Source organism: Heterodontus francisci, chromosome 3, assembly GCF_036365525.1.
Source record: "Heterodontus francisci isolate sHetFra1 chromosome 3, sHetFra1.hap1, whole genome shotgun sequence".
Lineage (NCBI taxonomy): Eukaryota > Metazoa > Chordata > Chondrichthyes > Heterodontiformes > Heterodontidae > Heterodontus > Heterodontus francisci.
In genome coordinates, this window is record NC_090373.1 from 8836719 (window position 1) to 8848445 (window position 11727).

Consider the following 11727-nt stretch of genomic DNA (forward strand, 5'->3'; position numbering starts at 1 on the left):
GGACTTTGCAAGGTCGACAGGGCTGGGTTTGCTGTTGTTTCTAGTGCCTAGGTCGATGCCGGGTGGTGATTCCGGTTTCATTCCTTTTCTTACACTTTGTAGAGGTTTCAGTACAACTGAGTGGCTTGCTAGGCCATTTCAGAGGGCAGTTTAGAGTCATCCACATTGCTATAGAGTCACATGTAGGCCAGACCAGGTGAGGATGGCAGATTTCCTTCCCTAAAAGACATTAGTGAAGCAGATGGGTTTTTACAATAATCAACAGTAGTTTCATGATCACCATTAAACTAGCTTTTATTTCCAGATTTATTAATTGTATTCAAATTTCACCATGTGCAGGGGTGAGATTCGAACCCATGTCCCCAGAGCATTAGCCAAGGCACAAAATGCAAGTTTAATTTTTACCAGTCACATGCTAAAAGTGTAATGCAATGTTTTGGTCATCTGCCAGTTTGATATTGGGGTATCTGACCCTGGGAACATGGGACTGAAGTAGCTATATATTTCCACTTTTTTACATTCTCTTCAGTAAGGGAAGCTTAGGTTGGTGTTGCATGTGCCTTGAATTTTTTGTAAGTCATCTTGAACATCAGTGGATAGGGGCATGGTCCTAATGTCCTTCAGTTGTAACAGTGAGATATACTCGTTCACATTGTATGCTTCAGATTGCTCCTGAGGCATTACTGCATATGTAGAATCAGTATGTGCTAAATGCCATGTAATAGCTACAGTGCTGCTCCATTTTTCGAGGAAGTGTGCAGCCATGACTCTGTACTACTTACGTTCCTACTGTTGGATAAAGCATTAATCCAAGGATTTGGATTCATTGTAAACGGATGACCAAATGATGCCATGCAAAAGTGCATTTTTCGATCATGTCTTCAGGTTTTTTTTAAATGGCAAAACAATACCACTGCAGCTCAAGATTGCCACCAAATAGAACTTGCTGTTTGTCATTGTTGAGAGCTATACTATGCCAGGAAGATGGAGAACTCCAAAGTAAGCTTTCAAAGGAATGTGATAAAAATTACCGCATGGCAGCTTAGCTTTTCATTGTCAGGACTATACTAAGGGATATGGGACTATAACATGAATGCTGCAAAATTCGACTCGAGTGCCATTGGTTTTAGCGCTATGGGAATCAGGTAAGGAAAATCATGGCAGGGGGTGGGGGATCCACTGCCAACAACTTCCGGCGCGATGTCCGCTGATCGCCATGTTTTAAAGGGTGAGAGTCTGGGTGTCCCATGGGGGAGGGGTACAATCAATACTGAGGAACAAATTAGAAGATATAAACAAACTCACAGAATGGGCATTGAATTGAGAAATGAATTTCATCAGAGGTAAATGTGAGGTATTAAATTTTGGAAAGAAAATTAAGGAGATTGCATATTAATTAGAAAATAATCTAAATGGGGGAGAGGAGCAAAGGGATCTGGGAATATAAATACACAAATCACCAAAAGTAGTGACACAACTTAACAAGGCCATTAGGAAAAAACAAGCACGGGTTTATTTCTAGAGGGATAGAATTGAAAAGTGAAGTTATGCTAAGCTTGTATTGAGGTCTGGTCAGTCCACACATGGAGTACTGTGTACAATTCTGGTCACCATATTCTAAAAAAGATAGACACTGGAGCAGGTGCAAAAAAATTTACAAGGGTGATACCAGAGATATAGGGGTATATCTATTAGCGAAGCTGCTTTCCTGGATCAACTATGATCGCTTCTCGGCCTTTTGGCTAAGATCAAGTGTAGTATCTGTTCTTATCAGTGCTTATTTGATTGAGAAGAGACCATGATCATTGCCTTTTGATCCTGGGGAAGCTTTGAGTAAAATGGCTATAAACAATCTTCGAGCTTCGTGCCAGGGAGTGCACAACACCGTTCGGGTGGTCGTGAAGAACAAGGAAGGAGATGCACCGGTCGATCGTACTTTCTTTCATCAAGAAGATCCTCTTCGATTGCTGCAGGTTTCAAGTGTCGGACGTCTTCTGCCTGCAGGATTTCCCCAGCAGTGGATACTTCGACGTGACGTTCCGGAACGTGGCGGGATGCATCAAGTTCCTGAAGGCGTTCAAGGAGAAAGGGGACCGGGCGCCACTGTCGATCCTCACAGTGGGGCTGCTCTTCACGCTTCCGTCACAACGGGACTGGGTGGTGACGATTCACCTCTACAACCCCCATGTTCCGCTGGTGGATGTACTCACCTTTCTCGCCAGGTACGTCGAGGTGGCCGGCAGCAGCACTGATGTCAATTACCCCTTTGGGATTTGGACCAGCAAGCGGCAGGTCAAGGTGACCTTGAAGGTCGATCCCAGTGGAGCCATCATCCACCCTCCCTCCAGCTTCGATATCGGGGTAAGTCGAGGCTTCTTGGTCTACGCTGGGCAGCCCAGAGTTTGCCGCACCTGTGGCAAATCTGGTGACGTGGCGGCCAACTGCAGCACGGTCGTCTACAAGAACTGCAAGGAGGAAGGCCATCAGACCAAGGAATGTAAGCAGACTAAGTGTTGCAACTTGTGCGGTGCAGCAGGCCATCTCTACAAAACCTGCCCCAAATGCTGCCTCAGTTATGCTCAGGCGGCAAGGTCCAAGGAAAGGCCGAGAGAAGGTTCGACGAAGGCGTCCGGTGTTCGAAAGGAGACAAGCAACCTTCTCCGTAGTGAGGAACTTCAACCTGAGAAGGAGAAGAAAGGGGAGGCAGCTGAAACCAGCGACCCAGCACCTACCCTGCACCCGAAAACCCCTCCTCCACAGACAGAATCAATGGAGGAGGAGGCAGCAGATGGACAAACAGGTCAGTGGCAAGTGGTACAAAGGATAACCACAAAGAAAAAACATACAAAAGCGGAACAGGCCACCACCCAAACCAGTGTCAAGAGGAGGCTACCTTCTGAGACAGACGACAACAGCTCCTCTTCACTGGACGGGGAAATGCTGGAACGACAGCCCCTTCAAAAGAGGTGGCAGAACTCCAAGGAGATGGAAGATAAAGCCCCCCAGCCCCCGGGCACGGGAAGCTGTGATGGGCCCGGCATGCCCCATCCCCAAAGCGTCACACGTAACGACGTGGCCAGCGCATCCCAGCTCCGGGTCATCGAGAGCAAAGACACGTCTGGCACACCTCAGCTCCGGGAAGCCGGGAGCAATGATGTTTTCGAGGAGGAACAGAGGGGAACAGCAGAGGAAAACCCAATCCTTGCTGCCTACAAGACCCCCCCCGATGTCACCCCAGCGGAACAAACCCTGCATGAAAAACCAGGAGGGGTTTCTGAGCCCAACTATTGTGAAACAGCCTGTGCACACGATGGGTATGCAGGAACATCCCGAAGGACTGGGACTAGCAAGGACAAATGGTATGGAAAGCAACAAATAACTTTAAAAAAATGGGTGTAAGGATTGCTTCCATTAATATGCGTAGCATTAAATCCACTACGCAAGGTGTTTCAACCTTGGATTACCTTGCCAAGGTCAAAGCCGACCTACTGTTTCTGCAGGAGTGTGGAATACCACACCTCAGCACCTACAGGCAGTAGTTGCGATGGTGGTCCCACGGGCCATCGATCTGGTCGGGGGGTAATGATTCCCGTTCCTCCGGCCTGGGTATTCTGCTGCGGGGAGGTAACTTCACCATCTCTAAAGTTAAGGAGGTGGTGGGCGGTCGCCTTCTCGTAGCAGACGTGATGTACAACAACGCTCCGCTCCGGTTGATCAACGTGTACGCCCCGGTACAACGCAGTAAGCGGCTGACCTTCTTCTAACAGCTCCCACTGCTGCTGGCGACATCTAGGCCGGTCATCCTAGGCGGTGACTTCAACTGGATCATCGATGCGGCTGGACGATCCGGCGGTGACGACAGCAAACTGGACGCTGCATCCAGATTTCTAATGGAAACAGTTAAAGATGCCAAACTGCACGACGTCTTCAGCAAACCTGCAGACGGAGCGCGGCGCAGATACACATGGTCAAGAAGGGATGGGTCTGCCTGTTCCAGGATTGACTTCCTGTTTGTGTCCCGTGGTGTCATGGTCGGATCCACCGACGTCAAGCCGGTGTTCTTCTCCGACCACTGCCTCTTACTGGCCGACTGTCACTTACCGGATGACCAGCAGGTTGGCAGAGGGACGTGGAAGCTCAATGCTACACTGCTGACCCCAGAGAACGTTGAGGAACTCAAAAGGGATTACAAAGGTTGGAGGACCATGAAACCCCTCTTTGAGTCTCCAGTTCACTGGTGGGAAGCGATTAAGGAGAACATCAAGAGGTTCTTCATCCACAAAGGTGTTCAGAGGGCGAGAGAGAGACAGAGGGAAATGTCCCGACTCCAGAAAAGTATGCAAAATCTGCTCCGGTTGCAGTCAATGGGGGTCGAGGTCAAGGAGGACCTCCAAGAGATGAAGAGCCAGCAGGCCTCGCTCTTTGCCAAGGAGGCCTCCAAGATCATCTTCCGGTCCAGAGTCCGCTCCATCGAGCAGGATAAGACGTGCTCGCGTTACTTCTTCCAAAAGGTACACAGAGAGAGCTCTGTTATCAGCAGCCTGAAGGAAGAGGATGGCTCAGTAACGTCTTCGCAGTCCGACATACTAAGGATCAGCAAATCCTTTTATGCTGGGCTGTATGAGGCGAAGCCCACAGACAGCAGAGCCTCCCAGTCCTTCCTGTCATCTATCACAGAGGTCTTAGATGACAGCAGGAGAGAGAGACTGGACAAACCGCTAACTCTGGACGAGCTGACAAAGGCCGTCGAGTCCTTCGAGACGAGTAAAACTCCCGGAAGCGACGGCTTACCAATCGAGTTGTACTCGGCCCTGTGGGACTGGGTCGGCCGGACCTGCTGGAAGTATACGAGAGTATGCTCCTGGCCGGCAGCATGTCAGAATCCATGAGGAAAGGCATCATCACCCTCATTTACAAGCGGAAGGGGGAGAGGGCAGAAATCAGAAATTGGCGGCCCATCTCACTGCTAAATGTTGACTACAAGATTCTGTCCAAAGTCATAGCCAGTCGAGTCAAGTTTGCTCTGGAGTTGGTGATCCACCCCGATCAGACCTGTACTGTACCCGGCAGGAAGATCTCTGATAGTCTTGCGCTACTCAGGGATACGATCGCCAACGTACGGGACAGGAGGGTGGACACCTGCCTCATCAGCCTGGACCAGGAGAAGGCTTTTGACAGGATATCGTACACCTTCATGATGGACGTGCTTTCCAAAATGGGGTTTGGGGAGGGAATCTGCAATTGGATCAAACTGCTCTACACAAACATCAGTAGCGCAGTCTCAATCAATGAGTGGGAATCGGAAATTCTCCTGATCCAATCTGGAGTCAGACAGGGCTGTCCTCTCTCCCCTGTCTTGTTTGTTTGCTGTATTGAACCCTTTGCTGAGTCTATTAGGAATAATGCGAGCATAAGAGGGGTGACACTCCCAGGCAGCGGAGGCACTCAGGTTAAAACCTCCCTGTACATGGATGACGTCGCCGTCTTCTGTTCGGATCCGCTGTCTGTGCGCAGACTGATGAGCATCTGCCACCAGTTCGAACTGGCCTCGGGAGCCAAAGTTAACCACGGCAAGAGCGAGGCCATGCTCTTTGGGAACTGGGCTGACCGATCCTTTGTCCCCTTCACCGTCAGGTCAGATTACCTGAAGGTGCTGGGGATATGGTTCGGAAGGGCCGGGGCGTGCACCAAAACTTGGGAGGAGCGAGTAGCCAAGGTACAACAAAAGTTGAACATGTGGGGGCAGCGATCTCTCTCCATTGTGGGTAAGAACCTGGTCATCAGGTGTGAGACGCTCACGCTGTTGCTGTACGTGGTGCAGGTCTGGCCCATACCCAACTCCTGCGCTGTGGCGGTCACCCGAGCCATTTTCCGCTTCATCTGGGGATCTAAAATGGACCGGGTCCGGAGGGACACGATGTTCAAATCTCTGGATAAGGGCGGGAAAAATGTACCCAACGTGGCCCTCATCCTGATGACCACCTTCGTGTGCGGCTGCATCAAGCTGTGTGTAGAGCTCCAGTATGCAAACTCCATGTGCCACTACGTGCTGAGGTTCTATCTGTCCCCGGTGTTGCGAAGGATGGGCTGGTCACATTGCCGCGGAACGCTCCATGCAGTTGGGCCGTGCCGTATCAAGTATCCTTCGTGGAGCAGTTTCTGCGGGAAAACACCTTTGACCACCGGTCCATCAGGCAGTGGTCTGCACGGAATGTCCTCAAGGCCCTTTGGGAAAAGGAGATGGTGGATCCTGTCGGATGGTTCCCCGAGCAGACCGCCAAAGTCATCTGGCGGAATGCCTCATCACCAGAACTTTCAAAAAAGCACCAAGATGTTGCTTGGCTGGTGGTGAGAATGGCCCTCCCCGTCAGATCCTTCCTGCACGCCTGAAGTCTCACCCCCTCCGCGCAATGCCCCCGCGGTGGCTGTGGTGGGGAAGAGACGGTTGCCCACCTACTCCTGGAATGTGTCTTTGCAAAGCAGGTGTGGAAAGAGATGCAGTGGTTTTTGTCCAGGTTCATCCCAAGCAGCTCGGTAACACAGGGGTCTGTGCTCTACGGGCTGTCCCCAGGGACGCACACCGAGACAAACATCAACTGCTGCTGGAGGACTATCAATTCGGTGAAAGACGCCCTTTGGTCTGCCCGAAACTTGCTGGTCTTCCAGCGAAAGAGTTGTCCACCACCGAATGTTGCCGACTGGCACATTCCAAAGTCCAGGACTACGTGCTGAGGGACGCACTAAAGCTTGGGGCAGCCGCAGCAAAGGCTCAATGGGGAAAGACCACAGTGTAAGGTCCCCCCACCAAGATGAACTGAGGGGCTGGATTCATAGGAAACCCCTCGAACTGTATCGTGAAAATTTTGTGTGCTGTAAATGTAAAAATGTAATTGGATTGACAATGAAATGGAAGAGTTGTGAGGCAACTCATGATTGTATGGAAGGAAACTGATCACCTTTGCACTTTGTATTTTTTGACTTGATGCTGTTTTAAACTGTTTGGGAATGTAATTTTTACAGATTTTTATGAATAAAGTACCATCCCTCTGTTAACAGTGTATGCTCTGAGTGAGGGGGCAATGGCACACTAGGCACCCTGTGTGTGGGAAGGGTGCCAGAAAGGGCAGGAGCATTAAGGTTGTATAGATGGTGGGAGCAATAAATTCAGCTGGGAGAATGTTGATGTGGACATGCTGTGCCACTCTGAGTGTTGGCCAAGATGGGCAATGCATGGCACGGCACATAGTTTTTTTTTTCCAAAATATACTTTATTCATAATCTTTGGGCCTCCTTATCTCTGGAGACTCAAAGATGGAGCAGAGGCATCAATGAGGAAAAGCTGTTTGCAGAAGGAGGCGAAGGGCTTTCAACAGAAAGCCTTACCCACCTCTGGTCTTCAGTGAATACTCTTCCAATCTGCACTTCAGCCAGGAGCAATGTTTGTGGTGACTGCAGTGTTAGGTGTTCACAGAACTGTGCCACCTCCAACTCGGACCTGTAGCCGTACAGCAGAGCAAGGATGGTGCTGCCAGTGGTCATCGAGGTCCTGAGTCATAATCATTTATGGCACAGAAAGAGGCCATTCGGCCCACAGAGAGATCCAGTGAGAACCACTCCCCCGCTCGATCCCTGCAGCTCTGAAAGTTTATTTCCTCCAAGCGCCCATCCAATTTCCTTTTGCAATCATTTTATCTGCTTCTGCCTTAGTTTCTAGGCCAGCGTATCCTTCCAGGCTGGAGTCAGGGACATCACCAATATATCGCAGTGCACCTTCCATCGCTGCACCCGAAAGGTCGCAGAGGCCCTGTATGCTGGACGAGGAGTCCATTGTTTTCTCTCTCAAAAGAGACAGGTAGGAGGAGTGGACTTGTGGCATTGCCAGGATAGCTCTTTTCCCCATGGTGCAGGGAGCCATCGACTGCATGCATGTGGCTTAGCGGGCATCACATCACAATGGGGACATGTCTTCGAGTCATAGAGTCACAGAGTTATGCAGCACAGAAACAGGCCCTTTGGCCCATCGTGTCTGTGCCGGCCATCAAGCGCCTACCTATTCTAATCCCGTTTTCCAGCACTTGGTCCGTAGCCTTGTATGTTATGGCGTTTCAAGTGCTCATCTAAATACTTCTTAAATGTTGTGATGCGTCCTGCCTCTACCAACCCTTCATGCAGTGCGTTCCAGATTCCTACCACCCTCTGAGTGAAATCATTTTTACTCAAATCCCCTCTAAACCTCCTTCCCCTTACCTTAAATCTATGCCCCCTGGATATTGACCCCTCTGCTAAGGGAAAAATGTTCTTCCTATCTATCCTATCTATGCCCCTCATAATTTTGTATACCTCTATCAGGTCCCCCCTCAGTCTTCTCTGCTCTAAGGAGAACAACCCTAGCCTTTTCAGTCTCTCCTCATAACTGAAATGCTCCAGCCCAGGCAACGTCCTGGTGAATCTCCTCTGCACCCTCTCCACTGCAATCACATCCTTCCTATAGTGTGGTGACCAGAAATGTACACAGTACTCCAGCTGTGGCCTAACTAGCGTTTTATACAGCTCCATCATAACCTCCCTGCTCTTATATTCTATGCCTTGGCTAATAAAGGCAAGTATCCCATATACCTTCCTAACCACCTTATCTACCTGTGCTGCTGCCTTCAGTGATCTATGGACAAGTACACCAAGATCCCTCTGACCCTCTGTACTTCCTAGGGTCCTACCATCCATTGTATATTGTTAGTCCTTCCAAAATGCATCGCCTCACACTTCTCAGGATTAAATTCCATTTGTCACAGCTCTGCCCATCTTACCAGCCCATCTATATCGTCCTGTAATCTAAGGCTTTCCTCCTCACTATTTACGACACCACCAATTTTCATGTCATCTGTGAACTTACTGATCATACTTCCTATATTCACGTCTAAATCATTAATGTACACTGCAAACAGCCAGGGTCCCAGCACCGATCCCTGTGGTACATCACTGGTCACAAGCTTCCAATCGCAAAAACAACCCTCGACCATTACCCTCTGCCTCCTGCCACTAAGCCAATTTTGGATCCAAATTGCCAAATTGCCCTGGATCCCATGGGCTCTTACCTTCTTAACCATGCAGGACCTTATCAAAAGCCTTACTGAAGTTCATGTAGACTACATCAACTGCTTTACCCTCATCTACACATCTAGTCACCTCCTCGAAAAATTCAATCAAGTTAGTTAGGCATGATCTCCCCCTGACAAATCCATGCTGAATACCCCGATTAATCCCTGCCTCTCCAAGTGGAGATTAATCCTGTCCCTCAGAACTTTGTCCAATAGTTTCCCTACCACTGATGTCAGACTCACCAGCCTAAATTACCTGGTTTATCCCTGTTAACCTTCTGGAATAATGGTACCACATTCGCTGTCCTCCAGGACTCTGGTACCTCTCCTGTGACCAGAGAGGATTTGAAAATTTGTGTCAGAGCCCCTGCTATCTCCTCCCTTGCCTCACATAACAGGCTGGGATGCATCTCATCTGGGCCTGGGGAGTTATCCACTTTTAAGCCGGCTAAAACAGCTAATACTTCCTCCCTTTCGATACTAATATGTTCAAGTATATCACAATCCCCTCCCCGATCTCTACACCTACTTCATCCTTCTCTAGAGCGAACACAGATGAAAAGTAATCATTTAAAACCTCACCTATGTCCTCCGGATCCACACACAGATTGCCACTTTGTTCCCTAATGGGCCCTACTCTTTCCCTGCTTATCCTCTTGCCCTTAATATACTTATAAAATGCCTTGGGATTTTCCTTTATCTTGCCCGCCAGTGTTTTTTCATGCCCCCTCTTCGCTCTCCTAATTACTTTTTTAAGTACCCCCCTATACTTTCTATACTCCTCCAGTGCCTCCGTTGTTTTCAGCGCTCTGAATCTGCCGTCAGCCTCCTTTTTTTTCCTGATCCAATCCTTTATGTCCCTTGACATCCAGGGTTCCCTGGACTTGTTGGTCCTACCCTTCACCTTAACATGTATTGCAACTGCAAACGGTTCCACTCACTGAACAAGCAGTTGGTCTGTTATCAATCCCAGGCCATCATGTTGATATATTCCCACTATCCTGGCAGCAGCCATTATGCTTTCTCCTGTGCCAGTCCAGTTTAGTATCATAGAGTTATGGTCACAGCACAGAAGGAAGCATTCAGTCCAATGAGTCCATGCCAGCTCTCTGCAAGAGCACTTTAGGGCATCCCACTTCCCCGTCCTTTCCCCATATCCTTTCAGAATTTTTCCTTTCGGGTGCTCCCCAACTTCCTATTGAAACTTCTTCCACCACCCTCTGAGAATTCCTGACTGTGATCACTCGCTCCATTTAAAAAGTAAAGTTTTTCCTCATTTTGTCTCTGGTTCTTTTGCCAATTACCAATTTGCCAATTCAGTGTCCTCCAGTTCTCGAACCTTCCACCAATGGGAACAGTTGCTCTATATCCATTGTATCTAGACCCCTCAAGAATTTGAATACCTCTCTCAAATCTCCTCTCAATCTTCTCCGCTCTAAGGAGAGGAACCCAACTTCTCCAAAGCTGTCCATGTAACTGAAGCCGCTCATTCCTGGAACCATTCTCGTAAATCTTTTCTGAACCCTCTGTAAACCCTTCAAATCCTTTCGAAAGAGTGCTGCCCCAAATTATACACTATTTCAGTTGATTTTAGACCAGTGTTTTATAAAGGTTAATCATAGAATCCTTGCATTTGTACTCTGTGCCTCTATTTATAAAGCCCAGGATCATGTTTGTCTTTTTAACTACTTTCTCAACTTACGCTGCTACCTTCAACAATTTGTGCACATATACTCCCCAGTCTCTCTGTTCCGGCACCCTCTTCAGAATTCTGCCCTTTATTTTATATTGCCTCTCCTCGTTCCTCCTCCCAAAATGTATTACTTCACACTAATCTGCATTAAATTTCATCTGCCACTTGTTCGCCCATTCTACCAGCCTATGTCCTCTTGAAGTCCATCCCTTTCCTCCTCGCAGTTCACTGTACTTCCAAGTTTTGTCATCTGCAGATTTTGAAATTGTGCCATGCACTCCAAGTTTAAAAAAGCTGTGGTCTTAGCAGCAACCTCTGGGGAACCCCACTTTATACCTTCCTCCAGTCCGATAAACAACTATTCACCACCACTCTCCGCTTCAAGTCATTTAGCCAACTTCATATCCATGCTGCCAATGTTACTTCTGTTCCATGAACTTCAACTTTGCTGACAAGCCTATTATTTGGCATTTATCAAATGTCTTTTGGAAGTCCATATACACTACATCATCTTTCATCAAAAAACTCCACCAAGTTTGTAAAAGCTATTTGCCTTTAACAAACTTGTCCAAGTGACTGGTAAATTTTGTCCTGCATTATCATTTTCTAAAAGCTAGCCCACCACTGAGACTAAAATGTTTGGCCTGTACTTACTGGGTTTATCCTTGCATGCTATTTTGAACTATGATGTAGCATTTGTGATTATCCAGTCCTCTGGGACCACCCCTGTATCAAAGGAGGATTGGAAGATTATGGCCCATACCTCCACAATTTCTATCTTTACTTCCCTCGGCATCCTTGGATGCATCCCTTCTGGTCCAGGTGACTTAACAACTTTAATTGCAGCTAGCCTTTCTAATACATCATCAATCATTTTTTAGACCATCCAGTATTTCAACGACCTCTTCTTTCACTATGACCTTTGCATTATCATCTTCC

The 11727-nt window shown here is 48.3% G+C and overlaps 1 pseudogene; it reads left to right on the forward strand.

Moving 5' to 3' along the window:
* The first annotated feature begins 1722 nt into the window (after nucleotides 1-1722).
* Nucleotides 1723-1831, forward strand: LOC137368101 (U2 spliceosomal RNA; annotated as a pseudogene).
* The last annotated feature ends 9896 nt before the right edge of the window (nucleotides 1832-11727 follow it).